This window comes from Paralichthys olivaceus, chromosome 20 (genome assembly GCF_024713975.1).
Source record: "Paralichthys olivaceus isolate ysfri-2021 chromosome 20, ASM2471397v2, whole genome shotgun sequence".
NCBI lineage: Eukaryota > Metazoa > Chordata > Actinopteri > Pleuronectiformes > Paralichthyidae > Paralichthys > Paralichthys olivaceus.
The window spans coordinates 2,168,346-2,187,828 of NC_091112.1; the positions used below are offsets into that span (position 1 = coordinate 2,168,346).

The window sequence follows — 19,483 nt, forward strand, 5'->3', positions numbered from 1 at the left end:
TGCGGGAGCGAGGAGCTGGTGGGGTTTGGTTTTCTTTCTGTGGTTGGAACCACGATGCTGTTCCAGTAGCTGCTTGTTTATCACATGTCACCCATCCAAGTGTTGTTGTAGAGGACTGTGACATGTAAACCCTCGTGTTTCTTGAGTTTTATAATTTCACAACCAACAGACATCATTCGATCGTCTCACGCGGCGACAAATGAAATTCCAAATACGTCCCAAATACCCACATATCTCTGACAGCTCATGAGTTCACCTTCAAACTGGCTGTAAAACATATCAAATAAAAAACACAGCGAAGCATTCATGAGCTGCCGTCACGGCGATGCCTGACACGTGATGGAGCGATGTCTCAGTGGTTTGACGTCCCGTCTTTTTGACTCACAACAGCGGAAAGCACAAGGTCAACCGGGGAGAATTCAGCAGCATGTTTGTCTCGCTTAGTGTTAAGATGCAAATTTGACCTACCTCTGTTTTCCTCTGTTCTTCCTGAGCTGGTAAGTGCTGCTCCCAAGGCCTCCTTCCATTACGTTTTTTTTTTTTTTGTGAGTTTACGTGTTTCGAATAAAATAAAAAAACAAGATCAGGGCTAAACAAACAAGACTTTGGTAAAAGGATAAAACCGTTTTTTTCAGGGTTGCTCTGGTTACAATAATGGGCCCTAACAGCTATTCTGTAATGCAGGCACAATGCTGCTGCTTTATTTCTTTCACATAAATCAAGTGCTTGCCAACGTTCTGCTGCAGATAAGCTTCAGTCTTTTGTCCTGTTTGCTGTCGTCACATTTAAGATGCTTTTACAGGGTTCACATTCAAAACGAGCCTCAAATTAACGACCCATCTAAACAGTTTCTGTGGCGAATCTGACGCTGTTATTAAGTTCAGTTGCAGCGGTAACGCGGGCGATCGGGGCTCCGCTAACACTCTCATTATTACACTTTATTACATCTATTTTAAATTACAGCACTTAGTCATTAGTCCACGCTCAGTCATAATATTCCTCCTCCTTTACTGTGCCTGCAGCCTGACGCCGTTATCCTCACACGACCACATCCGCACTGCGGCGCTGCAGTTACAGCTCCACGTACACGAGCTGTCAGGTTCACGACTGAGCTTCCATCAGAAGTTGGCTTTTGTTTTATAATTATCTGGATTTTATTTTTAAACGTGTCTGTGTTCATGGACGTGAGGACGAGGGACGTTTTCTGATGCGTGTGTGTGTGTGTGTGTGTAAAAGACTCGTAATTATCTGCTGCAGGAATGTAACGCTGCTATAATAAGAACGACTTTGTCACCATTAAACACATTGATTGAACTTTTCTAAAACTTTCTAAAAACTATAAATCTTAGACGTCGATACAAACATTGAGAGTTATTTTAGTGCAACATATAGATTTCTCTCTCTCTCTCACACACACACACACACAGACACACACACAGACACACACACAGACACACACACAGACACACACACAGATATATGAGTTCATATTGACAAACACTAATGAGCGTATTTACATGCACACTTTTAATCTATTTATGTAGAGACTCAAATCAACACTATTTATTTACTCTCTTAATTAGAGCAACGTAATTATATAATGATAATTATTAACATTTACGTTCAAACACAACCCTGTGGAGAACGTCCTGAGGATCTCTGGAGCTCAGTGAAAGCAGCTGGTCTGAATTTTATTTAGTTTGTGGAACGTAGAATGTGTCAATGACGAAAACAAGATTTTTAATGAATCGTTAAAAACCTGTGTCTTGATCAGTGGCGGTGTGGCGTTCACTGTAAACACGAGAAAACTGTCTCCTCTGCACAATAAACAACTTGGTTTGGTTTGGAGAAGATCCTGGTTTGGATTGAAGTGATGATACTTTATCAAGGTGCTGACGTTTTTCACGACAGCCCAGTAAACCTGCCTCTCATCTCACATTTTAAATATCACCGCATCACATTAACTCAAACGAGCTTCTAACAAGTTCTTAATAAAGCGCAGAGATTCGTTTTCTTTTCCTGCAGTCGATCACGAAACGGTGTCGGTGCCTCAACACTTTACAGGAGTGATACCTGCTCGTTGTAAAAGCTACTGCGTTTTCATGTATTTATCTTTGTAAAAAAAAAAACTTCAGCTCTGGGAAATATAACGTTACAAGAGCAGTTAATACTTTTATTACGTGGACTAAAAGTCAACATGGCAGTGACGTGTCGGAGCACCGAGCACCGCGGCCTCGTTAAAACCCTCGTCTGTGACTGAATAAACAAACAATCTCTCCTCGCTCCCGGAGAAATATATAAATTGCAGATTTGCGGCTTTTTGCTCGACGGCTGGATCGAAGAGGAGGCGTCTGGAGGTCTGCAGCCTCCAACAGGTCCAATCCCTCTGCATGCGTACACGCTGCGTTGTCAGTTTTATTTTCGTTCAGCTCGCACAATAAAAGGCCAATTACAGTCATCGGGGCAAACAAACAAAGGAGGAATCCACACGAGAAATGACTAAAACCCTCCAGAGCTTTGCCTGCGGGTCTTTCACTGACGCTACGTTTAATGTTGTTGCTCATTTTACTCAAAACCTCGTCCGGCCTGTGTCGTGTTTTCCTGCATTTACGCTCAGAACCTCCCAAAACGTACAGTATCGTCAGCTAAGCTGCTTCTTTTTGTGCGATCAGCTTGTCACACACCTGCTGTGATCGAGCTGTGACAGTGCTGCTGCTGTTTGAACGAAGAGAAGTTCATCGAGGTCGAGAGTAAAAAAAAAAAAAAATTTCACAAACTGTGTTTTTGTGTGAACCCACTCGCTGCTGTGGAGGAAGAGTGTGGAGCTCGCTGCCTTCAGGGCGAAGCGTCTAATTCACTGTGAGGATTTTACATGAGCTCTTTACATGTTCCTGCCTCCGTCTGATCTCAGCCTCCTTCCACACATTTATATTGTGCACGACCTCATTCACAGTCGGCGCATGTTGTATTTTCTCACAGTGACGATAAGCTGTGAAGTAAAAGCTGCTTTTCAAACACAGGAGATATTTGAATGATGTGTAATATTTATATAAAGGTCAGTGGAAGCTGCCCTGTATTCAATAACTGCTCTCACATGATGAATTCACCGTAATCTCCATTTCCACAGAATTATTTACATCAGAACAACAATGCAGTCACGCTGTATTTATCACCCTGTTGCTCTGAATTAGTTTTTAAATTTCCTGTTAATTAAATTCAAATTGATAGGCTATTATAGAGCTGTTTGTTCGTCGCCGTTGATGGGATTCGACGCTTCCTGTCGATGTCTCGCTGCAGATCTCTTCAGCGGGACGGGACCCGATCAGCGAGGAAGTGTTTTAATGTGAAACAGATGGAAGAAGTGTTGAGTTTGCATTAGCAGCAATCAACAGAAACAGCAGTTAACACAAAGGAGACGAGGATAAAAATACCAAGGCTGATTCCAGTCATCGTAGATATCTGACTTTTAAATAACTTTCACTGAAACTTCTTTCCAGGGAATCAAACGTTACATTATTTTAACCCCGAATATTAGTTGACGCCACGCTTCCACCAAGTTCCTATAAAAACAGTTCAGTGTACAGGAGCTTTGAGGTGCTGAACATCCAGAGGCTTCGTCCCCTTCATCGCTCCGCTCGGCAGCGATGACTTGGTGATGATGTTTTTGTTATCGGCGCTGTTGATGTTTCCCCTGAGGACATTTTCCCACATGTGAGTCCTCTGTCTGCCGCCCTGCTGACCGGCCCGTGTGCGATCACCTGCAGGGACCAGTCTGACAGCTCAGCCCGTGTTTGCGATGGCACTGTCCGATGTGTGAACTTCCACGTGTCCGTAAGATGAGTTTTTCCTTCCACAGATCTCAGAAATAGTTTTTTAATCCAGTGTAACTTCAGGCTTGTTCTCGATCTGTTTTTCAACAATGGATGCACCTGCAGGTCGAGCAGCTTTGTTTCGCAGGTGTTAGGACCAAAAATATCACTGCGATAAAAAAAGAAAATGCAGGAGTCTGCACTGGTGTGCGTCAGGAACAGGTGAGGAAAAGAAATATCCAGACTAGTTTTATCCAGAATAATTATATGAATAATTCATGTGCAGAGTCGTAAGAAGTTACTGCATCCGAGGCTACGTCTAAATACATTTGATTAAATACGAAACATTTCATTTTGCTCTTCTCCGTTGAAGCTTGCACGTAGAAATAGAACGTGGTGAATGGTTTTCATTTCTCTTTACTGAGTGAAGTGGTCGCTGCATTTCTGACGTTTCGTCCTGTTTAACATGGTGGAGGTTGGGTTTCTGACCGATACTGCAGCCAGTCACCAGGGGGCGTTCGACATGATTTGGCTTCACTTAATTCATTGTTCACAGTAATCTAGCAGTAATGTGAACTTTATATATATATTTTTTAGCAGGAGTTGTGTGTAACCGTCTGTGTCATTTAAAAAAAAGTTGTCGGTGCAAAACTTTTTTCTTTGCAGATGATAAATGCTGCTAATCCTTCTTGAGCCCGCTCTGTGTGATGATGAATCTGAGTCGTGATGAACTTTCTTATTATTTAGACCAAAGTAAGTCAAACTGATTCTCCCCCCCCCTCCTCCCTCCTGTGTCACTACTAAACTCCCCTGACTCAGCCTCATTGGGGAGATAAGCTGTCAGAAGCGTTGAGTAATGAAAAGGTCCGATAACGGCAGCCTCGCCCTTCCTCCTCATCAACCTGCAATGGCAGCAATTTGTTTTTGGCACGGCTCAGACGGGCTCCGCGGCCGCATCGAGCTGCAGCAGAAACGACTTTCGCTGCACTTTAAAAGATGATGCGTCTCGGGCCCAGAGGAGCATTCTTCACGTGAACTGTCACGGGAAATAGCTCGTGTCATGTAAAAAAGCACTTCAGCGGTCGTCACAGGTAACCGACCTATCCCAGAATCCTCCGCTCCTCTTCAGATCCCTTTTTTATCACCAATGCTGTCAAATCATCTTCATCCCATAAACGTTGGGACGTCGTGTTTTCCACTTCCCTGAAGCCAAAATATCTCAGTTACTGATGCGGCCATCTTGTGCTGGAGGGGGAGGGGCGGGGGGGGGGCAATAAAGATGATTTGGCTTCATTTGAAGGGAGCTGCCATGTCGTCCGTCCGTACAGACAGTCTAACTTCAAACATTAATCTTTTCAAACAGGTCAGTTAATAAATAAAACTTGTATAATTGCAATTTTAAAGTACTGATGGCGTCAGTGTGTGATGTCATTGATCTATTTGATCTGTTCGTAGTCTGACGTTCTCCTGATAGAGTGTGTGTGTGTGTGTGTGTGAGAGTGTGTGAGAGTGTGTGTGAGAGTGTGTGTGTGTGTGTTGAGAGTTTTCTCTCTGTCACCTGCTCGACTTTTTAAAACTCAGCCAGTTGCAGATACGCCTGCACTCTTTCATTTACTCGCCTGGGCTCAGAGGAAATGTCAAGAAAAAAAAAATGATGATGTGAAGTGCCGACAGGAATGATCTGTGGCCGAGTTTATGAAGATGTTCAAGTGCTCCAAGATTAATGGTGGAAGGTGAGAAACTATATAACGGAGAACGTACACCTCATGTCAAACATTTATAAAACCGGGTGTAAACTTTAATCACATTAGCCTCCACCTGTCAGTTCCAATCAGGCTGTAACTTGTAACATGAGCGGTTCACATCCCACCTTGTTAACTCCAACAATCATCTGTAAATACTTCATAAAAACACTGTGTGTGTGTGTGTGTGTGTGTGTGTGTGTGTGTGTGTGTGTGTGTGCAGAGATGAAGCAGCAGACTGAAATCAGAAGTGTTGAGGAATGGAGGAGCTGGAGGAGCAGTCAGGCTGAGGCCAGACATCTCGTCCGGTGCTTTGGTTTTGGATTAAATTAAATTAAAACTGAAAAATATTTCATTACAGGAATTGAAGCTGTAAATCTGATCTATGTGAGTCCAGGTGTCGTGGACATTAAGTCTCTATTCAACTAAACTTCATCTTAACTTCATCTTCTTAGACTTTGTATTTGTAAGTTTAGACTCACTCTCTTAAGGATACAGAAGGATCACGGTTAATAGATTCACTTTTATTTATATTTATCAAAAATTAAAAGTCAGTGTGTCACGGTGGTACAGTGGTTTGCACTGCTGTCTCACATTAGGAAGGATCAGGGCCGTCCTGTGTGGACTTTGCATGTTCTCTCCGTGTCGTCATGGTTTTTTTATGTGTACTCCGGCTTCCTGTCCACGATCAAAGATTAGGACAAAGGTAGAAAAGAAAATATGCAACATACCACCTCCTCCCATCGGGCCTCACGTCAAAGCTACGCCCCAAAAACACAGACACTCGCTCGCTAACTTCTGGATATGGACTCCAGCAGGGTCTGTGCGACTCCACTGGAAGAGCTGGAAAGACAATATAGTCCTTCTCCTCGGACTCTACCGATCTCGAATTACTGGAAGAAGAAGAGCTCAGTGCCTGGTGACACTCAGACCTGCTGCCTCACGCCTTGAAATGAAGTGCAACTCCCACCTCATCAGGCCACGGTGAGACTTTATTAGAGACACTCACTCTGCATAAAAACTCAGTGTCCTATAAATGATTAACTCGTAGAATCGATTCAGACAAAAGGGCAAATCTCTTTCTTTAACATTGCCAGATCTCGTCTGACCGGGAATAGTTCTCAGCGTTTCTCTGTCCAACATATGTTCCAAACTCCAATTAGTTAAAATCAAGCTTTGACAATCCCTCCTCTTGTTTGGAGCTGGATCAGAGACGAACGAGTTTTGTTTAACGGTTTTCTATTAGTGGATTAATGAGGACCGGGCTGCAGTGATTGGCCGGCCGACCAGTGAAGCAGGTGGTCCAGGCGTGTGCCAGAGCACTTCTTCTAACTTAAACACTTTGAACACTTGCTGGACGTCCTCAACACGCTGGATTCAAGCCCACTGGGTTTGTTCGCTGTAGAAAAAGGGGATCAGAGAGGAGGAGTCGGGAAAACAAGCGTTTCCCGCTCCCGACTTTCAAACGGATCATTAGAATCAGCATCGTCCTCATGTCCCAGCTACGATCTGCACAAAGACAATCCGTCTCTGTTAATTGGCGTCGATGCAGAACAAGAAAAACATCACAGCTGAAGCAGGGAGCGCGGCACGAAACTGGAACAGGACTTCACACTCAGAACAGACGAGACATAAGGAGCGTCACTAAAGGAATAACACACACACACACACACACAGCATGTCAAAGTCAAACAGCAGCTCCACTGAAGACGAGCTGGTGACAGTGAAGGTGAACGAGCGTCTCTGATGAGAAACGGAGGAAAAACAAGGGAACGTTTTCAAAAAAGCGTTTCAAATATTTATAGAGTGATTTTGAATGAAAGCCTCTGATGCCTCATTTATAATGAGTTAGAAATGACTGTACAACTTTCCCGTTAGTGTAGTGGGATCATTTCCCCTTATAAACACTTTATTGTTTTATATTTTAATCACTTCATAAAACGAGGAATCCCAACGGAATTAACTACGCAATTGTTTCTTCTTATGATTTAATATGAAATAAAAAGTAAAATTCGAACTGCATTAAAGTAGGAAATCATTTCAAATCCTGCCTTTTGTTTTCAGATTACAGGATTTTAGAACAGCAGGTCAAAACCTCGTTAGATCGAAATGATTCCCGTCCTCAACCAGCAGGAAGTGAGTCACCGGGCCGAACATCCGATCGGTAACACAACGAACACGCAACATAGAAGTCCTGGAGGGAGGGACGGGGCCTGTGTCCTCAGAGGAGCCTGAGTTATGACGTCTGTGCTTTCATGTGCTCTGGAGTCAGAATGTGGAAAAAAAAAACATGGACGCTGTTAAAAAGTCATGTTGTCTTTATGTGTTAACAGCTTTTAAACCACACATTAACTGTGTCTTCACTCAGGGACGCACCCGTCAGAGGATGTCTTTGGAGACGACTGCGTCACAGCGGCGCAAACTAATTTTCTAGCCTTTGCAGACATGTCAATACTCCATTCCTGCAACGTTCTCAACATTTTTGTCATTTTTTCTGGGAACAACTAATCTTCTTTATTTCATGTTTCTACAATAAGAACCACACAACCATGTGCAGGAGTGTCCTTGGTGAAGCTATGCTCTCTGCCGGGGGACATTCCAGTTTAAAATGTCAGGGTTTCAGATGAACCACGTAAATGAGTTTTTAGCAGTTTAATCACAAATAGTTTTTCTTTCTTGAACCGGTTTGTTCAAAGAAAGAAAGAAAAGAAAAGAATGTGTGGGAGATGTAAAAAAAAAAAAAATTTACAAGAAAGAAGAAAAACTTTGGAGAAATGCCAGAAATACTCAGCGTGCACGTACTTCTGGACACATAGCCCTCCTGCCAATCAGCCGCGTGAAAATCTCGGGCGGTGAATCAGCCAAACCGCTGATCAGCTCGTTAGAGGAGGTGTGGGTCGTCCTGTCAGTCAGCTGATCGGTGACCTAACGGGTGGAGCAGTCAGCCGGTCAGCGTGTCAGTAATCAGACGGAGTCCAGTCGATCACCAGGCGGCTCAGTCAGTTCGTGCTGCAGAGACTGACACGCACGCTCAGATGGACAACTCTCCGTCAGCCTCTTCATCCCCTCCGGGATTCACCTGCGGACTCTTCACCAGACACATTTTTATCTCTCTCCTCTCATTGTCTCCCTCCTCCCGTCGTCATTATCGAGCGTGAATACACAGAATCTGTTCTCGTCTGCATCCCGGCTCTTTTATCCTCCACCTTTCTAACTCCTGTCCTGCCGTCTCTTCTCGATGAATAGTGCTGTTGAGCTTGTTCACACCTTTTCACAACGCGTCTCCGTGCGGAGGAACAAGAGTCTGGTCCGGCCTGCTGCTCAGCACGTGTGTGTGTGTGTGTGTGCGTCCTGATGTGTTCAAATTCAAGCGCATGTTTTTCTAAGATAACAAACCTTGTGTGTGTCTTGGACGCACTTCTTGCCCTCTTGACCTTGTTTTTGTCGTTTAGATTTTTTTATTTTTCAACAGCACACTTGCAGAGTTGCATTTTTTTTTTTTTCATCGTTATAACAAAACATAATTTTTCTCTGCCCATCTGTGCTGTTTTACATTCAATTACAATACTATAGAGAGACAATGAGCATCTTGGCGACGGTGCAGTAAGAAACCTACAGCAGATCCAAACTCGGGGGGGCAGCCATCTGCCTCGACCAGCACCTCCGTTCAAATGTTTGAATCCATTTGGACTTTTTCCCACAATCTGCCACAGAACATATTCAAACACGTTTTCTACTCAAAAACAGACCATTAGAGAAAACTCTGCAGAAACAGAGATTTAAGTTGAGTTCATGTGATTCAAATTTTTACTTTGAAGAAGCTGCAGCTCGAGCGGAGTTGCAGCAGTTGACAGCCCTGAAAGATTTCTCCATCCTTGTTTTTCCTTCGAGTTGAGCAAACGATGTTTTCAGTGCATGGCGTGCGTTTGATCACAGGAAATCCATATTTTGTGTGTGCAAAGTCAGTTCTTGTTGTATCAGTTGAGTCCTTTGAGTCCAGGCCACACTGATCCACTGCAGTGCTCCGCTCACAGCGAAGTCCTCACAGGCGGTCCTCCTCTTCCTGTGGCTTCCTAAGGCCAAGTCATTAAAGGGATAGTTCACCCAAAAATAAAAATGCACTCATTCTCTACTCACCACTGTGCTGATGGAGGAGCTGTTCTCCTCTCTCCTTCAGTACCTGCAGCAGCTAGAAGGAGGACATCAGTGGACATTTAGGCTAAAAACATGGATTAAATGAAGATGAATGTCGTGGGGGAATGTGAGGAACGTGGCCTGACATCAGCGCCGTGAACACAAAGCAAACACAGACTCCTCTGTGATTCCCTGACGAGGGAACAAGGTAACAACTGCTGACAGAGCTGAGGCCTCCCTCTCTTCCTTTAAGAACCTCTTGAAGACTCATCTCGTCTGAGAGCAGCTTCTCTCTGCACACCCTGACTTGTCTGTGTAGCACTTACTGTGCACTTCCAGTGCTCTTGTTTACCTGATCTCCTGCACTTCATCTCATTGAATGGATTTAGCACTTGGTTCCGACTTCAAGGTCCCCCACTGTTCTGAAGCCTTCCTGTTGTCTGCGAGTGTGAGACGCTTCGGATGAAGGCATTTGGTGAATGTGCGGTGATGTGGCGTTTGGTTGGAAGAGATTAAATCTGTTGAATCAGAGCAAATCAAATCCAAACTGTTTGGATCAAGATAAAACCGGTGAAGTATCAGATCAGGGTCACACAAGATTTGAAAATGGTGACAGACGTCAGCCTGTAAATAAAAATGGACGCCCCGCTGGGTGCCAGCAGTGACGTGTTCGACTCCTTCAGTGTTGTCGGCTGTCGGGTCGACGATCCAGTAACCCAACACTACACTTTTACTTCGGCTGCTCTGTCGTGCATGAGATTCATCAGAGGCTCGGTGTTTGTGTATTCAGTGTGTAGTTGATGTGTGTGTCGGTGACACCTCGGTGCTCTGTGGTCAGTTAGCAGCGTGAGTTCATTCATACTTTCCTGGGTTCAGTATTGTTTTACACTAATAGGTTGTCAGTTACTCTGACTCGGCCACTGGAGATTAGATGGTGGAGGAGATGGTGTCGGATGGTGAGCTGGTTCCTCGAGAGTGTGTGTGTGTGTGTGTCAGTGTGTGTCTGTGTGTGTCTGTGTCTCCAGCTCACATGTAAGTGCTGGATAGCTCCGGTCACTGACACTGACCATGTCTTACACGCCTCCCTGCACACCGCTGACAGCACTTACACACTCTCTCTCTCTCTTTCCTCTTCTCCGTCGATGTCTCCCCTCCACTCCTCGCCCTCTCTCTCCCTCCCTGTCTCCATCCATCTCTGTCTTGCTCTTGCCTTGTCTCTCGCTCTTTCGTTCTGGCCTCAGGAGATAACTCTGACACCTCTGGGATGGATGCTCTCTCTCTCACACACACACACACATATAACACTCCTCCATTTGCGGCCCAGTATATTTACTGATAAGCAGCCCAGGTCCTCCCCGGCTGCCTCTCATACACAAGGTAGAATAAGCTTTGTGTGAGTGCTAAGCGCCTGAGGAGCGCTATCTCCCACCTACATAGTGTGAGGCCTGTTGTATAGCAGGGGAATAATGGGCTATAACTCACCGCTAAGCTACACGGAATTACAGTCACGGTAGATGGCAATTTGAGCATGAGTTGGTGTGTGGTGGGATCTGTGTGTGTGTGTGTGTGTGTGTGTGTGTGTGTGTGTGTGTGTGTCTCCTAATGGAATTACTGTAATTTTCAGGTTGGTCTTTCTTAGTTAAGACTGTGTGAACTCAAGTGTTTGCGTATCTGCTGCCGTTCAGTGCAGAGCAGGACGGCTGCAGGTTTTTTTATTACAGATGAAACCAAAACACTGATGCAGGTTGAGCTGCAGAAAACAGAAAGAATGAGCCGAGGGGAACTACTGAGATCTGGTAGAGCAGCTGGTTGAAACCCGGTGATTCACTCCTTTCCCATTTTGTCCTCGATGCATCACATTCGACGGCACAAAGGAAACGACAACTGGTTTTAAAGACGTTTAACACAGACAGTGTTTTTTCTCATAGAGAGATAGGAGACGATGTTTCGGTATAAATATTGCTGTATTCCTACCTTTCCTCTCACTGTACTGCGCGCGAGTGTGTAGTCATCTTTGTGCAGCAGCGTTGGGTGGGAGGTTGAAAGTGAGATAGCACCCTTTTCTTTTTCCCAGTGACTCATCTCCCCTCGGTGCAGACGGAGGCAAACAAATTGAAGGGCACAGCGGGACGGCAGATTGAGCCACAGATCAGCATGTTGCTGGATTAGTCGAACAAGTTTCCACACAACGTCTGTGCTGCTGGAGGCGAGCGGAGGCTCGATGAAGTGAGAATGGAAAACGGCTCGATTGAAATGACTCAAAGTGGAACCATTGTTTTTTGTAAAACCCTCAGCTATTAGATGTGATCATCTCGAGACGTTTCCAGCTTAAGATAAAGACGGTGACGCAGTTCACAGACGGTGACTTCAGATCTATACGGATGCAAGCTGTGGCTCTCCTGCATTTAGGAGTAATGGTGCTGCTGCTGTGAAGAAAGTGCTCGTGTATAATAGAATTCTACCTGTTGGGATGCAACCGCAGGAAAGCTCCTCGATCTCCTGCTGTACGTGTCAGAGTACAGAACGCTTTGAGGAGTGTTTTTCTTCTGGAGGAGAAGAGGGAAGTTCAATCACACACGATTTGTTTAGTCAACTCAGGAGTTCACACACACTCGTGGAGGCTGAGCGAAGGTGGACAAACAAACCCTCCAGGTACACAATTATCTCCTGCTTGTTGATTCCCGTCCAAACAGTGTGTTCTCCGGGTCAATGATGAACCAATATCCCGTATGTCAACATTCATGTCTGCACAGATTTGTGTGTTTGCACTTTAAGGAGGTCGGGTTGGTTTTATTCGATTCATAAAATAAATGATTTAATATTTGAGATCTTCAACAATTCGATATTGAGAAGGTTAATTAAAATGTCTGTGGGTGGAAGGGTTATTCTTAAGTTCTTCGTCAAGATACCAAATCATTTAGTTTGTGCATGTCTGATTAAATGTTGGCAGTTTTATACATTAACATAAATAAACTGCAATAAATTCTAACTCTGCTTTGACCAGGACAATAAATGCATTCACATGTTTCCTTTGATTTGACTGTGGTGTGTAAAAATAGCACATACTCTGAGTAACTTCACGAGTTTGACATCAAAGTGATGATTAAAGAGAGACAGAGAGAAGGAAGAGATCAGAAGAACCCGCCTCGTCTGTCCTGGACGATTCTTATGATTTCTGTCCAACGTTCAGTCCTTCATGCACCGACGGTGAGGGTGTGGTGGTCGGGATGGTTCATACAGACCGGTGACGCAGGCCCATCAGTTTCAATGTGAAACCAAGACAATGGAGCAAAGACGTCAACATTCGTTTGTACTTTCACTTTTTAAAACGCGTGTTTATGAACTTTACAGAACGTTGCCCAAAGATAAATAATCACCAGTGTCCGCTGCGTTAAATCTCCCTGACTGATTTCATTGAAAAGTCTTGCAATGGATGGATTTGCTGATTGAACTGAGTTTCACTCTTCAGTTTTCTTCTGTTATTGATGCACCTGCAGTTCACAGTTTCTCTCTCCTCACTCTGTGTTCCTGTTGCATGTTCAGTGAGTAATGAAAGTAAAAACTCGCTGTCAAAGTGCCAACCAGAGTTCAGAATGTCAGAAGAACGCTGGCCTGTTTCCCAGGGGCAGGATCCTGGGGCGGAGCAGCCGGAGCTTTCTTCCTGATCCTGACTCGTGAGCCGCTGCGCACATCGAGTGACTCGCAGCAGTCAGAGCGTTTAATGACGGCCTGAGCAACAGATCTGATTCAACCTGCTTTAATCATACCCAGCGTCTCGGTTTGTCAGATCACGGCGGCTTGAATCCGGTCCCTAAAAAAAATGATTTTCATCAGTTCTGTTTGAGTTAAATCCCTCGTGCACCTTGGAGTCATTACGTGTCCTCTTAAGTTATGTCATCGTCTAATGTATTCTCTCCCTTTTAGATAAGAGAGTCTCCATTTGTTCAGGCACCGCCGCTCGGCCTAAATTAGCTCTTACCACTTCATGACGGCTATTTTAGTCTCTCCTGCTGCTTTGAGTCTCCCCGGGGTGTGAGAGCCGAGAGCAGCTTCCCTGCCCCCCCCCCCACACACACACAGATGGAGCAGAGATGTTGAGCAAATACAGATGTGAGCGGTGGAACAGCGGATGTTCACCACGAGGACCTCATCTGCAGCTCATTGGTGTCTTCACCTGCCTGCACGTTATTCTGGCTGTGATGTAAAATGAATATAATACACAATGACTGATGCCTTCGCGCCGTCACGTGTGATTCTTGTGAATGAAATATCTCAAGATCGCCTTCAGCATATTTCTGCAAATTTGGTACGAAGATCAAACAGAGTAGAGGCAAACAACTGCAGGGCGGTGATTGGAGTACTCTTACTACGAGCCTGTGTACTGATCTATGTCAGTAAACATCAGTATACGTCATGATAACCCAAGTCATGAATATTTTATTCAAACCTTCGTCTTAAAAAGAACTCCCTCCTGTCAATAACTAAAAATGTTTGGTTCAATTCATTCCATCACAAAGAAAATGAGTTGAAATGACGTAGTTTCCATTATTTTAATATATTTATGGAGTTATGATTCTTACTTGAAATGTAAACTAAATAAGATGCATTTAACTCGATCAAACACTCCTGGAACCAGACACAGGATTGTGATCCTCAGCGTCGCACTAAAGCCATCACCTGCAAATGTTTAACACCTTATTTAATTAAACTGCAAATGAAGGTTGAAGAAGAAATTGTTGTTAAAGACGTAAAAAGAGAGAAAGACTATTTCTGACCTCAGCAAAAAGTTAAACATGCACAACCCCTCCCATTTTATTAAACTGTTTCCTGTCGTTTCTCTGTTTGGCTGCCTCGACTCCGCCTCCCTCCTCCTCTGGACCAGATCATAACGTGAGCGGTGATGTCGCCATGGCAACCCCCAATCGAGGTAGCCTTAATTGGACGCCCTTAATGAAGTTTTCTTACGAGGCGCGGAGAAGATTGATGAAGGGAGGGAAGCTGAGGCAGAGGCCGAGCGAGGGGGTGAGGAGAGGGAGGCAGAGGTGGGTCAGATGTTGACGAGGGTTTATGGACCGTTCTCGCCCGATATTGGCTTTGTGTGTGTGTGTGTGTGTGTGTGTGTGTGTGTGTGTTTGAGAGAGAGAGAGAGAGAGGGGAGGAAAAGAAAGGATATTCTCATTTCTAAGAATAGATCCTGGAGACAGAAGCTAGTGTGACGTCACGGTGTGTTGTGATGCAAAATTGTGTGCGTGTGTGTGTGTGTGTGTGTGTATGTGTGTGTTTGTGTGTGTGTCCACATCTGTATAAGTGTGTTCATGTGTATGTGACTCCAGGCATTCTGTGGATAGTTCAGTGTTTAATCCACCGCTTCGCCGCCCTCGTCATTCCCAAGTGGCAACATCCACTATTCGCCAGAAACCCCTGGGGAAGGGGCGGAGAAAACGAGAAGCAAAGAACAGAGCAAGCAAGAGAGAGAAGGAGAAGGAGAGAGAGAGAGAGAAAGCATGGAGAAGAGGGGTTGATGAAAGCGATAGAGGGAGGTGGAGAACAAGAAAATCACTGATACGTGAAGAACAAGAGAGTGAGAGAAAACAGGACAGATTTAGTCGGAGGAGAAGCGGCAATGAAAGGAGGAGAAACAAACAGAAGTGAAGGGAGACGGAGAGAGAGAAGAACAGAGAGGGAGATGGAGCGATAGAATGGGTCTCTCCTCAGTTCACTGGATTCCTTTCATGTTTCCAACTCATCATCTCCGCAAAGGGAATCAAAGATGAAATGAATAGCGTGATCAGGGAGGAGCATGGGCGGACTGGAGAATGTGTGTGTGTGTGTGTGTGTGTGTGTGTGTGTGTGTGTGTGTGTGTGTGTGTGTGTGTGTGTGTGTGTGTGTGTGTGGGTGTGTTCACAGTAGCTAGCTACCGTGTGTACCTGTGTAGTTGTGTTAAAAGTTGTACCTTATGGAACCCGGGTTTGTGTGTGTTGCTGAATACAAACGTCACATATACACAGAAAACATTTGTATATTTTCAAACTGGTTTCTCACAAAAATGTGTTAAATTTTTCAACAAAGACAAAATGAGACACAAAATCCGTCCCGGGCTCTGACTCATGCAACAAATACACTGCTGCACAATCCCTGGCACTGTGGTCGTGGAACGGTTCACAAAATGTACAAAACAGTTTTCAGGAACATTGAATCGTGACCAAACAAATAAGAGGTAGAGGAGGAAGGACGAGTGATGAAGAAACCACTTCTGCACAGATGTTTGACGACCAGCGTTGCTATCTGTTATCTGAGAAAAACACAATACGAACAGTAGATACTTTCATCGACAGTCAAACCAAAAAAACTTTTCAGTGTTGAGGAGGGAGCAGATAAAAAGTCGAGGACGCTAGAAGTCGTGTCAGGATTGTTATTATCTTCTTGAGAATGGAAACAGTCTCAAGGCTCATGTGGTTCTAACAGACATGAAACATCTCATTCCTGTTCTTCAAAGTTTCTCATGCACAATATTAAATGTGTTAAAAGATGTTTACGATCAATAATCACTAAATAATGTTATTTGCAGTTGTTTATTGTTCAGATCATGTTAGTAGCATGACATCATCCTGTAAAAGTTCATTGTCACAATTAGAATCTAGAGAAGCAGTTTAATTCCTTTTCTTTGTTTCTCACAGACTCTGATCAACAACAGATCAAATGTAAAAGGTTTATAAATGTATGAAATAATTAAATGCATGAAGTTAATATCTCTAGGATTTATGAAAAAGCCGTCATACAATATTGTGCATCTTGTCTAATAAAAAGTTATCTATTAAAACAAATTACTGGAGAGCTCGGCTTGAAACCGCAGCAACAAAACAACCAATGAGCTCGAAACAATGTCAGTGAAAAAGTGAAAATGTGAAAAACACACATTCACATTTCATCAAAAACAAAAACAATCGCAAACTCATGTGTGAGCAGAGACGAGGGGCGAAAGGTTCTTCAGCTGCTCCACCACAGAAAACTCAGCAGACTCTCAAGCGTCGGCTTCTTCTGCGTCCACAGTTGCTCTGACTGGTTTTCCTTCCCGGGCTCAGGTCCAGGTTCTGGGGCGCTCAGCCTCTCATCTGAAATCTTTCCATCGTCCACAGTTAATTGATGCGTTTGTGGGTGGACAGACTCATTCCAACTTCTGCTGCGATAAACATCACGAACCAGGACCAGGATAAATAGAATGAGTAATAATCTCATGTCACTTACTGACGGAAAGACAGTCGACCCGGTTTAAAGCAGCACTGTGCTACTCTCACTGAGCAACAGCGCCCCCTGCAGCCACATAGGGTGATTGACGAAGCGGTTTTGAACTGGATATTACCCACAATCCTCTGCCTTCTGAAACAGAAGAGGTGCTGCTGTAACAAATCCAACAAGCTCTGTTTAGAATTTTATATATTTTCAAAGTTTGCTGCAGAATATTGGAGATAAACTCCGGTTGGTAATAACTTCTCAGTGTTTTGAAAACTGATCTCAGTTCAGCTGCACCCCTCAACTGTCTGGAGCGGATTGTGACAGTTGAAGCTGTGACTCTCAGTCAGTTGTTCTCACAGGAGATTGAACCCACTCAGCTCAAACAATGAAGTCAATACCTCCATCTCTGTCCTTCACCTCCGTCCTTCACCTCCGTGAATATTATTATTCTGCTGAGTGACACCTAGTTTTGAAGCTGCTGAGGCAAAGTTGTATAATGTGTCTTTAAATACTGATATTCAAACCTTGCACAGAGCTAAAGTGCCCTGATTGATGATTTTAGATCAAGTAAAGAGGAGACAGCTGCAAACAGTAGTCTGAGATTTATGGGATTTGAATGGCTGCCTGTGGAGAATCAATAAACCTGGAGGGTTTCATCCTCATGCATATCAGCCAGGCTTCCTCTGCAGTGTGAGTGGATTATACGTTTGTATAAATGGAAACATATCTGTTCAGTGAGATGTCAAAAAGCTCTGCGGGAACGCTTCAGAAAGAGCCGCCAGCGTGGATTACCCCCGAGGCTCCTGAAACACTCGGTCACGGTTCGAAAAATATCACACTTTTGGTAAAGTGTTTAAATGTCAGCCAGACGTGTCGCGTGCCACGAGTCAGCGATAACTTTCTCAGCATTGAGCCGAGTGAAACGATCATCTCAGATGTTTTTGCGCGTCGAGGTGACGCCTTCTATTCCGAGAGGCAAAACCCTTCAAAACAAGTTAAACTTTATAATTGGGATTCAAAGGAGAAACTAACGATGTGAATGTGTTGACAGAGAATGTTTGGAAGACATGTTTGAATAATTGTTTTCTGGTTCTGCTGATTTAAATGAGAAAAACTAGCCGTGTTATATATATGTTTCATTTTCTCCTGCAAATGAGCAGAAAGTTATTATCTGGTAAAATAGTGGATACTGGGGGAGATGGCACATGTTCCATATATCAATACCTAATTAAAATGAGTACTGTGTGTGTGTGTGTGTGTGTGTGTGTGTGTGTCTGTGGCTATTTGTGTGTTTGCAGCCTTGTTGGATGGTGGTTTTAATCATTTTTCTCCATTGGGATGAAGAACTACACAGTGTGTGTGTGTGTGTGTGTGTGTGTGTGTGTGTGTTTGTGTGCATGTGCGTGTGTGTGTGTGTGCATTTGTTTGCTCAGAAATCAATATTCCGTCTTCGACAGGCATGTGGTATTTAAAACAGCTTCCAAGCAACCAAATGGTTTCTGGTTTATTTATTCAACCCCTTCATCAGCTCATGAGAGAGACAGAGAGAGAGAGACAGAGAGAGAGACAGAGAGAGAGAGAGAGAGAGAGAGAGAGAGAGAGAGAGACGAAAAGGAGAAAAAAAAAGAGAAGGGAGGGAAATCAGGATGAAAAAAGAGAAAGAGACTGACAAAAAAGTATTTTGCTCCTCCTCATTTTTCCTCTCCTGTCTCATCACTCTCATCTCGTCACCTCTCCGTCCGTACATCATCTTCTCATCGTCTCCATCTGTCAGTTTAACCCCAACACACACACACACACACACTCACACACACTCACACACACACATACATATAAATGCGCATAAACACTTACAGTAATGAAAAGCATCTACACTCCACACACACTCTCTCTCTCTCTCTCTGTTCGGGACGCTCACACACTTTTTCATTTTAAAAGCTCGTGGCTTCGGGGACGCCGTCATGTCCTCCTTTATATTACCTGCTGTCTCCACCTCTCTGTCTCCACTCATCCGTCTCCACCTGGCACGCTAGATTATATATCTGCTCGTGTCAGAGCCGGAGACGTCTTCACTCAGTTTATAAGTTTCATTTCCTGAACGTCCATCCATCCTCCCATCCATCCATCCATCCATCCACACCTGCATCCATCTCTCTCCCTCAGCCTCTATCTGTTCATCACTGCAGGCAGATACCAGTGTGCTATAATGGCGGCTTATCTTCACATCTCACACTTGGATCTGTCTATTTTTTCCCCGGCGCTCTTCACTGTCGCTCTCTTTCCTTAAACCAGACTAATTTCTCTCCGATGTCGTGCACGTGTGCGTCTGGCACCTTACGCTGACGGATTCCAAGGTGACAGAGAAAATTTGAAAAAAGAATTGCTAATATTCTTGGTGAAGTCGCAATCCTTGAAAATCTTTGAGTAACTTAAGTGTTTTCTTTGTTGTTTTTTTTTCCAATTAAAAAATTAAACGAGGTGTCGATCGATTCGTTGATTGATTGTTTGCCGTTTGGCCTTTTCACAGTGAATGGGTCTTTGTTGTATTCCAATTATTGTAAATA

At 44.1% G+C, this 19,483-nt stretch overlaps 1 protein-coding gene across 2 annotated transcripts in view; it reads left to right on the top strand.

Moving 5' to 3' along the window:
• pvrl2l (PVR cell adhesion molecule related 2 like) overlaps nt 1–19,483 on the top strand; it is a 209,192-nt gene that overhangs the window by 148,817 nt on the left and 40,892 nt on the right. The window lies entirely within an intron of this gene.